We start from the raw sequence: 14,574 nt of genomic DNA, 5'->3' as shown, positions 1-14,574 counted from the left end.
CCAGGGAGGGTGAACCTATTTCTTATGGCGGGCCAAAATTGTGCGCGTGCACGCATGCCCACACCAATTCAATCCTCCCTGCCAACCTGCACATGCGTGTATAACACACACACACGCATGCACGCACGACCCCCTTCCAGACTCCGGAGGCTTTCCTGGAGCCCGTGGAGGGCAAAAATGGCCTCCCTGGGGCCTCCGGAAGGCCAAAAATCAGCTGACTAGCCTGTGCATGCACCCCAGAGCGGATTGCTGACATGCCAGCAAATATGGCTCTGTGTGCCATAGGTTTGCCATTATGGCCCTATGCCATTTCAGAGAAATAGTTGTCCAATCTCTTCCTTTAAAACACCCACTCCCTTCTAGCACTGATGATGTTCCCTAGTTGGGTCATGAGACGTCTTCAACAAAGCATGCAAGCTCAGAGAGCACCAAGGACTCCACGGTCATTGAAGAGCCGAGGTGGCGCAGTGGTTAGGGTGCAGTACTGCAGGCCACTTCAGCTGACTTGTTAGCTGCAGTTCAGCGGTTCAAATCTCACCGGCTCAAGGTTGACTCAGCCTTCCATCCTTCCGAGGTGGGTGAAATGAGGACCCAGACTGTGGGGGCGATATGCTGACTCTGTAAACCGCTTAGAGAGGGCTGGAAGCCCTATGAAGCGGTATATAAGTCTAACTGCTATTGCTATTGCTATTGCTATCGTTCTCCTTCTCTTTATCCGTTTCCCCTGCTCCTCCTCCTCCCCTTCCTTCTCTCTGCAACCCTGCCCCCTTCTAGCACTGATGATGTTCCCTAGTTGGGTCATGAGACGTCTGCAGCAAAGCAAGCAAACTCAGAGAGAGCCAAGAACCCCTCATGTCAAACCAGAGGTACAAATATTCTCCTTCCTTAGCAGCTGCTAAGAGTTTTGAAGTGGAGGCTCATGGCCCAGCAGTTTTCCCTAAAACACAACTTGAACCGTTGTTAAGCAAGTGGTCACTAAGTGAGGATTGCCTGTACCATGCCAAGCAGGGAGAAGCTATGGAGGCAAGTTATCACTTATTTGTGTTTCTTTACAATGATTTGGGCACACTATAGAAAATCAACCCATAGCAGTGTATACAGAGAGTCCTCGATTTATAACAGCTCATCTAGTGACCAAGTTATTGTTAACTGACTCATATTTATGACGGTCGCAATGCCCCGGCCTCACACGATCCCCTTTTGCGACCTTTTGAACAAGCAAAGTCAATGCGAGAAGCCAGATTCACTTAACAACCCGTGTGAATAACCTAACAACTGCAGTGATTCACTTAACAACCGTGTTATTCACTGCGACGTTTCACTTAACAACAGTGGCAAGAAAATGGGAGCAAAACTAACTTCATAAAATGGGGTAAAAACTCACCTTAGAAATGTCTTGCTTAGCAACAGAAATTTGGGTTTGAATTCTGGTCGTAAGTCAAGGACTACGTGCAATTTCTCCCATGTACTATATATAAAACAACTCAAAAAGCTTGGGAAATTTTGAAAAATGAGATTACAAAAGCCCAGTCTAGCACAATTCCAATGAAGAAGGAAAGTAACAGCTCCCAAAAGAAACCAGCATGGCTGCATAAAGAACTTTTCTGACAAATTGAAAGACAAAAAAGTTAAGTATAAAAAGTGGAAAGGGGGCGGGGGGGGGGGGGACATAACTAAGGCAGAATATCAGCAAATAGCCCGAGCCTGTAAAGATGAAGTGAGGAAAGCTAAGACTCACCATGAAGAAAGGCTTGCCACAAAAGTAAAAAATAACAAAAAAAAGCTTCTTCCAACACGTTAAAAACAAGAAAAAAGTTAAGGAAACAATTGGTCCATTGCTGGGAGAAAGTGGCAAGAAGGCGACAAGCGACAGGGAGAAAGCAGAACTATTTAACTCATGTTTTGCACCTGTCTTTACACAAAGGGATAAAACAGTCCAACCTATCAAAAACAGATTAGGAACACAAATTGAAATAGGGAAGAAAATGGTAAGTGAGCACCTGTCTACCCTAGACGAGTTCAAATCACCAGAACCGGATGGATTACACCCCAGGGTTCTGAAGGAACTGTGCAGACGAGATCTCAGAACCACTGAACTATATCTTCCAGGATCCTGGACCACCGGGGAACTATCAGAGGACTGGAAAAGAGCTGATGTGGTTCCCATCTTCAAAAAAGGGGAAAAAAAACAGATCCAGGAAACTACACACCTATCAGCCTGACCTCAATACCAGGAAAGATTCTGGAAAAGATAATCAAGCAACGAATTAGCAAACACCTAGAAGCAAACAAAGTAATAGCCAAAAGCCAACATGGGTTTGTCAAAAACAGACCATGCCACACAAATCTTATTGCATTCTTTGACAAAGTGACAAAATTAGTGGACCAGAGGAATCCCGTTGATATAGTTTACTTGGATTTCAGTAAGACATTTGATAAGGTAGACCATAACCTACTACTAGATAAAGTAGAAGAATGTGGGTTAGACAGCATCACCACCAGATGGATTCGTAACTGGCTGACCAAACGCACTCAACGTGTCGTCCTCAATGGAACTGCATCTTCATGGAGGGAAGTATGCAGTGGGGGACCCCAAGGCTCTGTTTTGGGCCCAGGACTCTTCAACATCTTCATCAATGATTTCGATGAGGGAATAAATGGGGAACTCATCAAATTTGCAGATGACACCAAGCTGGCAGGAATAGCCAACACTCCAGAAGATAGGCTAAAGATACAGAATGATTTTGACAAATTGAACATTGGGCACTATCTAATAAAATGAAATTCAATGGTGAAAAGAGTAAGGTTCTAATTTTAGACAAGAAAAACGAAATGCACAGGTACAGTATAGGTGGTACCTTGCTCAATAGTAGTAACTATGAGAGGGATCTTGGAGTCGTAGTGGACAACTATTTAAATAGGAGCCAGCTGTGTGCAGCAGCTGCCAAAAAAGCCAACACAGTTCTAGGCTACATAAACAGAGGGATAGAATCAAGATCACGTGAAGGGATAATACCACTTTATAAGGCCTTGGTAAGGCCACACTTGGAATCCTGCATTCAGTTTTGGTTGCCATGATGTAGAAAACATGTGGAGACTCTAGAAAGAGGGCAGAGAAGAGCAACAAAGACGATTAGGGGACTGAAGGCTAAAACATATGAAGAACGGTTGCAGGAACTGGGTAGGTCTAGTTTGATGAAAAGAAGGACTGGGGGAGACATGATAGCAGTCTTCCAATATCTCAGGGGTTGCCACAAAGAAGAGGGAGTCAAATTATTCTACCTGAGGGTAGAACAAGAAGCAATGAATGGAAACTAATCAAGGAGAGAAGCAACTTAGAACTGAGGAGAAATTTCCTGACTGTGAGAACAATTAATCAGCGGAACTACCTGCCTCCAGAAGTTGTGAATGCCCCAACATTGGGAGTCTTTAAGAAGATGTTGGAAAGCCATTTGTCTGAAATGGTGTAGGGTTTCCTGCCTAGGCAGGGGGTTGGACTAGAAGACCTCCAAGGTCCCTTTCAACTCTGTTATTGTATTGTATTGTATTATGTCCGAAATTCAGGCCAAGCTGCTCCCAAATTTTTCCTCTTGCAGGTTCTTCATTATTTTTTTTTTAGTGCCTCTCAAGTTCCCAACCCAACAAACCATCCATGATTTCCATCCTGGATTGTCGAAATCCAGCGACGGGAAAGCCCGTTTAACGCAGCTCGGCCCTGTGCTCCTGGGCCAAAGATACCGCGACGGTCGCCGATCCAAGAACAAGGGAACCGGGAGGCGTGTGCAGAATGCCAAGCCACGCAAGCAAGGGGGATTTCAAGACCCACTTTTGGCTATTTCAGGACGAATGGAATGCAAACACCAAAGGCGGGGGGGACTTCCTCCCCAGCCGCCAGAGTCTTCCTGTGGTCGCGGCCTCCACCCGTCCCCAAGCATTTCCCACCCGGCTTCTTCCTCCGTTGGTGACTTCTCTCTATTAATAGCAGGGGAGAGAATGGCAAAGCTGAAGGGCAGAAATAGCAAGGGGGGGGGGCTGGTCCCGAAAGGGGGAGTCTGAGGAAAGTACCAGCCGGAGACAGTGAGTTTTAGTTCCGCCTGAGCTATGAAATGCTGCTGGGTGACTTTGGGCCAATCACCAGGAGACAGAGAGTTCTAGTCCTGTCTTCGGCATGAAAGCCAGCTGTGTGACTTTGGCCAATCACCAGGAGATGGTGAGTTCTAGTCCTGCCTTGGGTGTCAACGCGCAAAGCCTCCCCTGGCCTGCTCTCGAGTTGCCATAGGAAAGGGAGGGGGGGGATATGAAATGCTTACGGAGGACCTCGGGCCACTAGAATTCACCCGGAGATGGTGAATTCTAGTCCCGTTTTAGGCATGAAAGCTGACTATGTGACTTCGTGCCAATTGTCAGGAGACGGAGAGTTCTAGTCCTGCCTTAGGCATGAAAGCCAGCTGGTTGACCTTGGGCCAATCACCAGGAGACGGTGAATTCTAGTCCCGCTTTAGGCACAGAAGCTGGTTGGATGATTTTGGGCCAATTATCAGGAGACGGTGACTTCTAGTCCTGGCTTAGGCACAGAATCTTGTTGGATGACTTTGGGCCAATCACCAGGAGACTGTGAGTTCTAGTTCCGCCTTAGGCATGAAAGGCAGCTGGTTGACCTTGGGCCAATCACCAGGAGACGGTGAATTCTAGTCCCACTTTAGGCATGAAAGTCGACTATGTGACTTCGTGCCAATTGCCAGGAGACGGTGACTTCTAGTCCTGGCTTAGGCACAGAATCTTGTTGGATGACTTTGGGCCAATCACCAGGAGACTGTGAGTTCTAGTTCCGCCTTAGGCATGAAAGCTGGCTAGCTGACTTTGGGCCAATCACCAGGAGAGAGGTGAGTTCTAGTCCTGGTTTAGGCATGAAAGCCAGCCGGTTGACCTTGGGCCAATCGCCAGGAGACAGTGAATTCTAGTCCCACCTTAGGCATGAAAGTCGACTATGGGACTTCGTGCCAATTGCCAGGAGACAGTGAATTCTAGTCCTGGCTTAGGCTGACCAGGTGACTTTGAGCCAATCGACAGGAGACAGTGAGTTCTAGTCCCACCTTAGGCGTGAAAAGAGGCTGGGTGACCTTGAGTTCGTCATACGCTCTCAGCCCAACCCACCTCACATGGCGGTTATAGTGGGGAAAAGGTGTGTGGGATACATAGGTGAAGGTGGGATACAAAACTTTGGCAACTTGGCAAGAGCCGAGGTGGCGCAGTGGTTAAATGCAGCACTGCAGGCTACTTCAGCTGACTGCAGTTCTGCAGTTCGGCTGTTCAAATCTCACCGGCTCAGGGTTGACTCAGCCTTCCATCCTTCCGAGGTGGGTGAAATGAGGACCCAGACTGTGGGGGCAATATGCTGACTCTGTAAACCGCTTAGAGAGGGCTGAAAGCCCTATGAAGCGGTATATAAGTCTAACTGCTGTTGCTATTGCTAACTTTGGACTATCAAAGCACACACGGACTACCTTTTTCAGAGTTTCCATCTGCACAAGTAAAAGGAAAGAATTTAAGGTGGAGCAAGAGAGCAAAAAGGTCGCCTTCAACTTATAACCGTAAGGGGGAACCGGAATTACTGTTGCTAAGCACGACGGTTGTTAAGTGGGTTGTACCCAATGTTCTGAGTTGTTCAGTGACGTTAAGCAAATCCAGTTTCTTCTTTCTCCCTCCTCCTCCTCAGTTAACCCCCCCCCCCGCATTTCAAACAGGTCTCCCCCCTGCTAAAAAGAGCTGGGGGGGTCTCGGGAACACCCCTCCCCATCAAACGGCCTCTTTCCAAAGCTTTGATGCTTTGAGATTTGGAAGCTGCCGTTCCCTTACATCTTGGTGAGAAAAGTCGCATGGGGCAGGTGCTGCAGTTGCTCACACACACACACACACACACACACACACACACACACACACACTGCTGTGTTCATCCTGTGTGAACTGGGGCGGCGGGGGGGGGGAGGAAAGGAAGGACCCACCCTCCTCCTCCCTCCTTGAGCTGGGTCCAAGTGGAGCCTCCCATGGAGAACGGAGCTGATGCAACACGGAAACACCCAAAACCAGCCAACTTCTCACCCATTTCTAAGATAGGAGAAGGCCGACAAAACACACCAAAGTTTTCTGCTCCGCTACGGCTTTTCCTTAAAAAAAAAAGAAACAACCAACCAGATTTCCTGCCAAGCCTGGAAAATACGCACAAGCGTTTCAGAGGGAGGGAGAGAGAGAGACAGAGAGAGAAGGAGAGAGAGAGAGAAAGAAGGAGACACAGAGAGGTAGGAGACAGAGAAGGGGAGAGAGGGAGAGAAGGGGAGAGAGAGAAGGAGACAAAGGAGGGAGACAGAGAGAGAAGAGAAAGAGAAAGAAGGAGACACAGAGAGGAAGGAGACAGACAGAGAATGAGAGAGAGACAGAGAAGGAGAGAGAGAGAGAGAGAATGAGAGAGAAAGAAGGAGACGCACAGAGAGGAAGGAGACACACAGAGAGGAAGGAGACAGAGAGACAGAGAATGAGAGATACAGAGACAGAGAAGGAGAGAGAGAGAGGAGAGAGAAAGGAGACACAGAGAGAGGAAGGAGACAGAGAGAGAGAGGGAGACAGGAGGGAGACAGAGAGAGAAGAAGAGAGAGAGAAAGAAGGAAGGAGAGAGGAGAGAGAGACAGAGACAGAGAAGCAGAGAGAGACAGACAGAGAAAGAGACAGAGAGAGAGAGAGAGAAACAGAGAGACAGAGAAACAGAGAGAGAGAAGCAGAGAGAGAAAGAGAGAGAGAGAGAGAGAGAGAGAGAGAGAGAGAGAGAAAGAGAGAGAGAGAGAGAGAGAGAGAGAGAGAGAGAGAGAGAGAGAGAGAGAGAGAGAGAGAGAGAGATGCAGCTTGACACAGAAATTGCTGGCATGCACCCAGCCTCAAAAATGTGTCTAATTAGGACAGCATAGAGCCGGGGCGGGTGAGCGGGCCCACATTTCTGCTTCCGGTTCAGGCGTGCCAATCCGAACCGGCTGCATACCACCTCTGACGCCACTCCTGCAGGGAAAAAACATAAAATGTCCTTTTAAATTTCCCCAATGGTGGGACTTAAAATAGCTCGGTGGAAAGGAAAGTAGACCTGTGTGTGTGTGTGTGTGTGTGTGTGTGTGTGTGTTGTGTTTTCCAGGCGCAGGAATTCTGGGAGTTGAAGTCCGCAGTTCAGAAAGGGGCCATAATCCCCTATCCCTGATCTACAACCTCATTCATTCACTCAACGTGGCCCCGTAATGTCTTTCTTTCATTGGGATTCCTACTTTTGTGTTCAATACTTTCATCCAAGCACCCTCCACTGGCCCTTGTTTCCATTTATTTTAAAGTTTCTCCTGGCCTACTCAATTGTCCCTTCCCCATCACCCGTTCAGAAGAAGCGTGCTAATCAAAGTCATCAAAGACGTAATTTCTCTACTCAAAAATGAGTAAGAAGCAACCGAAAGAAAACCATGAAATCATTATTCCTCCAGGGGGAAAAATTAGGGGAAAATAAGGATGGTTGTGGCAAAATTAGTGGTATTTTTACGCCTCAAATTATGAAACAGGCGTGATATCTTGATAATTCCCTCTTTTTTGTGAATCTGATATTTCTGAACCAATGTTTTAGCTCCTGACATTCAACAGACACAGATACGGGGGCTGACAATGTGTCTAATCTGATTCAACATATTCAGTCAATAAACTGAGCCACGCTAAGGTAAATATTAACCACGTTAGCACGTTGTGTGAATGTATTTGCGTGATTGGTCTGGTCAAATAGGTTGTGTATGAACACCCAGGTTAAACAAACACAACAAACAAAGAGAAAGGTACAGCAAAGAGGATTAGGGGACTGGAGGCTGAAACATATGAGGAACGGTTGCAGGAACCGTTTAGTTTAATGAAAAGAAGGACCAGGGGGGACATGATAGCAGTCTTCCAATATCTCAGGGGTTGCCACAAAGAAGAGGGAGTCAAGCTATTCTCCAAGGCACCTGAGGGTAGAACAAGAAGCAATGGGTGGAAACTAATCAGGGAGAGAAGCAACTTAGAACTACGGAGAAATTTCCTGACAGCGAGAACAATTAACCAGTGGAACAGCTTGGCTCTAGAAGTTGTGAATGCTCCAACACTGGAAGTCTTTAAGAAGATGTTGCATAGCCATTTGTCTGAAACGGTATAGGGTTTCCTGTCTAGGCAGGGGGTTGGACTAGAAGACCTCCAAGGTCCCTTCCAATTCTCTATTCTACTCTATTCGAAGGAAGCAAGGAAGGAAGGAAAGAAGGAAGGAAAGAAAGAAAAAAAGAAGAAAGAAAGAAAGAAAGAAAGAAAGAAAGAAAGAAAGAAAGAAAGAAAGGGAGTCAAACTTTTCTCCAAAGCACCTGAGGGCAGAACAAGAAGCAATGGGTGGAAACTAATCAAGGAGAGAAGCAACTTAGAACTGAGGAGATATTTCCTGACAGTTAGAACAATTAATCAGTGGAACTACCTGCCTCCAGAAGTTGTGAATGCCCCAACACTGGAAATCTTTAAGAAGATGTTGGATAGCCATTTATCTAAAACAGTATAGGGTTTCCTGCCTAGGCAGGGGGTTGGACTAGAAGACCTCCAAGGTCCCTTCCAACTCTGTTATTGTATTGTATTGTATTGTATTATGTCAAGCTGCTCCCAAGAAAATTTGTCCGGAATGGTAATTGAGCAGGAGGGCGGGGGTAGGGTTGGACTAGAAGACCTCCAAGGCCCCTTCCAGCAGCTATGATTCGATTCAATTTGTCTGTACTCTACTCTCATTTGACTGATTCTGTCCTGTCCTATAAATCAGGAGTCTCCAACCTTGGCAATTTTAAGTCTTGTGAATTTCAACTCCCAGAATATGACTGAGGAATTCTGGGAGTTGAAGTCTTTGCTGGCTGAGGAATTCTGGGAGTTGAAGTCTTTGTTAGCTGAGGAATTCTGGGAGTTGAAGTCCACACATCTTTGCTGGCTGAGGAATTCTGGGAGTTGAAGTCCACACATCTTTGCTGGCTGAGGAATTCTGGGAGTTGAAGTCCACAAGTCTTTGCTGGCTGAGGAATTCTGGGAGTTGAAGTCCACATGTCTTAACGTTGCCAAGGTTGGAGACCCCCTACTATAAAGGACTTTGGACTTCTTTCGGCTTCTCAGAAGAATCTGACTTTGGGTCACCTCCACCCATAAGTCCTCCCCTCGTCACCCTTTAATACGGAGTGCATTGTTTTATGTTCTCTTCAAAAAAAATTGACAAAATCAGCCGGCCGCAGAACAATAAAGCGACGTCTTATTATGCAACCACGCCACACATCCATTGTGGCATAAGTCAGAGGGCTGCGCGGCCTTTAAATAGCTTTGAATAGAAATCGGGGTGAATGGACGTCCTGCCTTCCCGAAACTTGGAACCTTTAAACGAAGAGAAGACAATCTCCTGCTAGCCAAAGCTCGCGTTGACCTAAAGATGCCAGGAAGTTCTAACGATAAATATCTTTTAGGCACAGCGGATCGGCCAAAAGGATTCTCTCAAAAGGTCACCCAAGATCTTTCCAGCATCAACGTGGAGGAAGAGCAGGTCAGTGTGTGGACACCACGGTGCAAGTTTCCTGTCTTATGAAAAGAGTAACAGCGCCAGAATTGAGGACGGACTACTGAAAATGAGAGAAACGGCGTAAGACAGAATACAGATAGTACCAAGGACTGTACATTGGTTCTCCTAGTCCTCCTGTTCCTCTCAAACCTCACTCGTTCTAGCACTGACGACGTTGCTTAGTTGGGTCACGAAACGCCTGCAAGAAAACCATCAAGGTCATTGACCTCAAGACTGGATTACTGTAACGCGCTCTACATGGGGCTGCCCTTGAAGAGTGTTCGAAGACTTCAGTTAGTCCAGAATGCAGCCGCGCGAGCGATTGTGGGTGCACCTAGGTACACCCACGTTACACCTATCCTCCGCGAGCTGCACTGGCTACCCATTAGTCTCCAGACTCGCTTCAAGGTGCTGGTCGTTACCTATAAAGCCCTAGATGGCACCGGACCTGGGTACCTGAGAGACCGCCTCCTGCCGATTACTTCCCATAGACCGATTAGATCTCACAGGTTAGGTCTCCTCCGGATTCCATCTGCCAGCCAATGTCGGCTGGCGACTCCCCGGGGGAGAGCCTTCTCTGTTGCAGCTCCAGCCCTCTGGAACGACCTCCCCGTGGAGATCCAAACCCTTACTACCCTCCCGGCCTTCCGCAAAGCCACCAAGTCCTGGCTGCTCCAGCAGGCCGGGGGGCTTGTGAAACATCCAGCCCCACGGAAACTGTGAATGTTGCGTATTTTAAAGTGTTGTCTTTGTCTATTTATCCCCCTTCCCTTGTCTTTTGTGAGCCGCCCGGAGTCCTTCGGGAGTGGGCGGCATACAAGACAACTAAACTAAACTAAACTAAAAGCACCAAAGAACCCATAGTCCTCCTCCTCCTTTACTTCACAAATCCCACTCCCTTGCCGCACTGATGGTGTTACCTAGTTGGGTCATGAAACATCTGTAAGAAAATCACCAAGCTCTGGGAGCATCAAGGACCCCACAGTTCTCCTTCTCCTCCTCCTTTCCATAAATAAACCCCACTCCCTTTCAGCACTGATGATGTTACCTAGTTGGGTCATGAAATGTCTCTAAGAAAACCACCCAGCTCTGGGAGCATCAAGGACCCCACAGTCGTCGGCGTCGGCGTCCTCCTCCTCCTCCTCCTCCTCCTCCTCCTCCTCCTCCACCACCACCACCACCACCACCACCACTCCATTCCAGCAGGGATGATGTTACCTAGCTGGGTTATGAAACATCTGCAAGAAAACCACCAAGCTCAGAGAGCACCAAGGACTCCACAGTTCAACCCTGAGCTACAAATATTTTCTTCTATCAGAAAGACACAGGACTCGTGGCGCAATCATCCCAATGACAATTTCCTATCTGGTCTTTGGGCCGGTGAAGAGTTCAGATAGAAGACCACCTGACTTTTAAAACAAAATGAAAGAAAGAAAAAGAGAGCGGGGGGGAGGAAGGAAGGAAGGAAGGAAGAGGAAAGGAAAGTAGAAAAATAAAAGAGAAGGGAAAAGAGGAACGGAAAGGGGGAAAGGAAGGGAAAGAAGGACAGGAAAGGATTGCAGAAGGAACAGAAAAGTGAATGAGAAGGAAGGAAAGAAAGAAAGAAAGAAAGAAAGAAAGAAAGAAAGAAAGAAAGAAAGATGGACTTAAGGCAAGATTAAGGCAAGCCCTTTGAAGCTCTTATCTGGTTCTTTGCACAGAGAACCAGGCACCAAAATTAACGAGGGCTTCTGGTGACTCAGCCGTTTATAGTCCCCATTATCAGCTCTTGCCAGGAGAACAGGCACTGGGGAAGCTTTGTGTCCTAATGAGCTCTTTGTATCCTTGGATTATTTCACCTTTCAGGTGTGTTTGCTTGGAAAAAACACAGTGGGACACAATCTCCCCGCTGAAAAAGACAGGCTGTTTTCCCCAGTAAATTTGGCCGACGTTTGGGCCGGGCTCTGAGAAGAGGTGCAAATCCTACAAAGAAAACTCAGGGTTTTTTTTACAATTTACGGCGCGGGATGTGAGAACTACTTTATTGATGTTGTTCCCGGGGGCTGCCCAGCACCCGTCGCCTCTGCAAATGGATGGGCTGACGGTGAAAGGAATAAACAATGGTTTTGAGGACAACATGGATTTGGCTTCAGGATTCATTCATCAAAGTGTCAAAGAGGAAGAACGAGGTGGGATGTTGGCGGGAAGAGCCAGTATGGTCTAGTGGTCAGCAATCTGTGGCTCCGGAGCCGCATGTGGCTCTTTCATCCCTCTGTTGCAGCTCCCTGTTGCCAGTTGGTAAAAGGAAAAAAGACTCCATGCTAGGAGGAGACTCTATGGTGGGGGAACTGGACTTCCAGTCAGCAGAGGAAAAAGGATACTGTGCTAGGAGGAAACTCTATGGTGGGGGAACTGGACTTCCAGTCAGCAGAGGAAAAAGGATGCTGTGCTAGGAGGAGACTCTGGTGGGGGAACTGGATTTCCAGTCAGCAGAGGAAAAAGGACGCCATGCTAGGAGGGACTCTATGGTGGGGGAACTGGACTTCCAGTCAGCAGAGGAAAAAGGATACTGTGCTAGGAGGAAACTCTATGGTGGGGGAACTGGATTTCCAGTCAGCAGAGGAAAAAGGACGCCATTCTAGGAAGAGACTCTATTGTCGGTGGGCAAGGATAATTGACGCGCAAAATATAGCCTCTCATTATCAAGACAACCCCTGTCTTCTCGAGGTGCCCACCGTTTTTTCCAACAGAAGGGGCTCTGTCGACTCTTGGGCCCGGCGAGCTCAAGTAGTACTCAGCCTAGAATCATGGATCCCGTTGATTCGGGATGCATGCGACTCTACAGCGAAGGGATTGGCGATGCCGTACCGACGCTAAAGACTTAAGTCAAGTAAGTCAAGACTCTATGGTGGGGAAACGGGACTTCCGGTCGGCTTCAGAATTGAACGAGGAGCTTCCAGTTAGGACCTTTGTGGCTCTTTGAGTGTTTAAGATGGCCGAGCCCTGGTCTAGTGCAGTGATGGTGAACCTCTTTTTCCTCGGATGCCAAAAGCATGCGCGTGCTGACATGCACAATGAAATGCCCCACTGCAGGCCCTGCCCCCTTGCATGTACGCGCGACCCCGGTTTTGGTGCTAGCAGGCCTCCCTGAAGCCTCCTGGAACCAAAAATGGGACATGTGTGTGTGTGTGTCATCCTCCATCCCCCCCTCATGTGCGCATGACCCCCGCACCCCCATGCATGCACGCATGTCTCCCAAGAGAACCCCCGAAATCAGCTGTCCTGCGGGTGGTGCACACGCATTCGCAGTGGAGCTGACCTTGCCGACAGCTTGTGTGGCACTAGACCACAAGTGCCACAGGTTCGTCATCATGGGTCTAAGAGTTTAAGGCACAGGTTTAGAAACCAGGAGATGGTGAGTTCTAGTCCCGCCTCAGGCATGAAAGCTGTCTGGGTATCTTTGAGCCAACCAACAGGTGACTGTGAGTTCTAGTCCCGCCTTAGCCTTGAAAGCTGGCTGGGTGTCTTTGAGCCAACCACCAGGTGACTGTGAGTTCTAGTCCCGCCTTAGCCTTGAAAGCTGGCTGGGTGTCTTTGAGCCAACCACCAGGTGACTGTGAGTTCTAGTCCTGCCTTAGACTTGAAAGCTGGCAGGTGTCTTTGAGCCAACCACCAGGTGACTGTGAGTTCTAGTCCCGCCTTAGCCTTGAAAGCTGGCTGGGTGTCTTTGAGCCAACCACCAGGTGACTGTGAGTTCTAGTCCCGCCTTTGGTGTGACATAGGCTGGGTACCTTTAGGCTACTCCCTCCCTCCTAGCCCAACCCACTTCACAGAAAACAGGAGGAGAAAGGACTATTATGCATGTTTGCTGCCATGAGTTAGTAAAAATAATAAAGCTTGGATAAAATAAATATAAATAAACAAATATTGATTGTTTCCAGATTGTTTATTTGTAGCCGATGACTATCCTGTTTCCCCCCAAATAAGACCTCCCCAGATAATAAGCCCAATCGGGCTTTTGAGCGCATGCGCTAAACTAAGCCCTCCCTGAAAATATTGCAACGCAGCAGCAGCCAGGAGGCAACCACACTCCCCGCCTCCTGCACCTCAAAACAGAGATCGCTGCCAGCGCAGGCCCTCTGGGGCGTTTTAACAGGCCCCGGTTCGTTGCTCAACCCCTGAGGGGAGTGGTGGAGCGCTCCTGCGCCTGTAGAGCCTCCACAGCAGGGCTTGCCTCCAGGAGGCTTGTACCCTCTCCTCCTGCTTTCCCGGCAAAGGTCCTCACTGAGTGACTCCGGTCTCACTCAGCGGCCAGGACAGCGTGCCGCCCCAGGGGGCTTGTGGAGGAGGCTGTAATGTGGTACAGGGAGATAAAATGCATGACTCCAATTATTTTTCCTTTAATTCTGTGCGATTTGCTGGAGATCCAGAATGGTGAACTGTCCAGTGAGTGGACTGAGTCGATAACTGGGGAGTACCTGGTGGCCAGGGGCGTGTCCCAAAGAGCTTATCTGACTCAGTCCAATCAATGAGAGGACAAGCTCAACACAGTCTGGATACTCCTCCCCCCTCACTATGGAGAAACAATAAGACCTCCCCGAAAATAAGACCAAGCGCTTATTTGGAGGGGGGTCAAAAGAAAATAAGACCCTGTCTTATTTACGGGGAAACACGGTATCATTAAGTGTTGCGCCTTATGATTTGTGACGAATGCATCTTCTCTTTTTATGCACCAAAGGCAAAATTCCTTGTGGGTCCAATCACACTTGGCCAATAAAGAATTCTACTCTATTCTAAAATAGTAAAATATAAAATGAAATCATGCAATGCAATGAAAAGCAAAATAAGATCAAGTGAAACGAAACGAGCTCTTAACAAAATAAAATCTAAAAATAAATAGTGGTCGCCCCAAATGGCCCAATTGGACCTTTTGCCCCCCCCCCAAATGTTCCCTCCGACTTTGCAACAAGTCAGCTCTTAAT

General features: G+C 48.0%; 1 protein-coding gene across 2 annotated transcripts in view; it reads right to left on the bottom strand.

The window, feature by feature from the left end:
- Nucleotides 1-14,574, bottom strand: part of PODXL (podocalyxin like) — a 57,561-nt gene that overhangs the window by 14,396 nt on the left and 28,591 nt on the right. The gene's annotated exons all lie outside the window — the stretch shown is intronic.

The sequence above is a fragment of the Thamnophis elegans genome, chromosome 7 (genome assembly GCF_009769535.1).
Source record: "Thamnophis elegans isolate rThaEle1 chromosome 7, rThaEle1.pri, whole genome shotgun sequence".
Taxonomy (NCBI): domain Eukaryota; kingdom Metazoa; phylum Chordata; class Lepidosauria; order Squamata; family Colubridae; genus Thamnophis; species Thamnophis elegans.
Note: the sequence above shows the minus strand (reverse complement) of the source record. Positions and strands in the feature narration are given on the sequence as shown.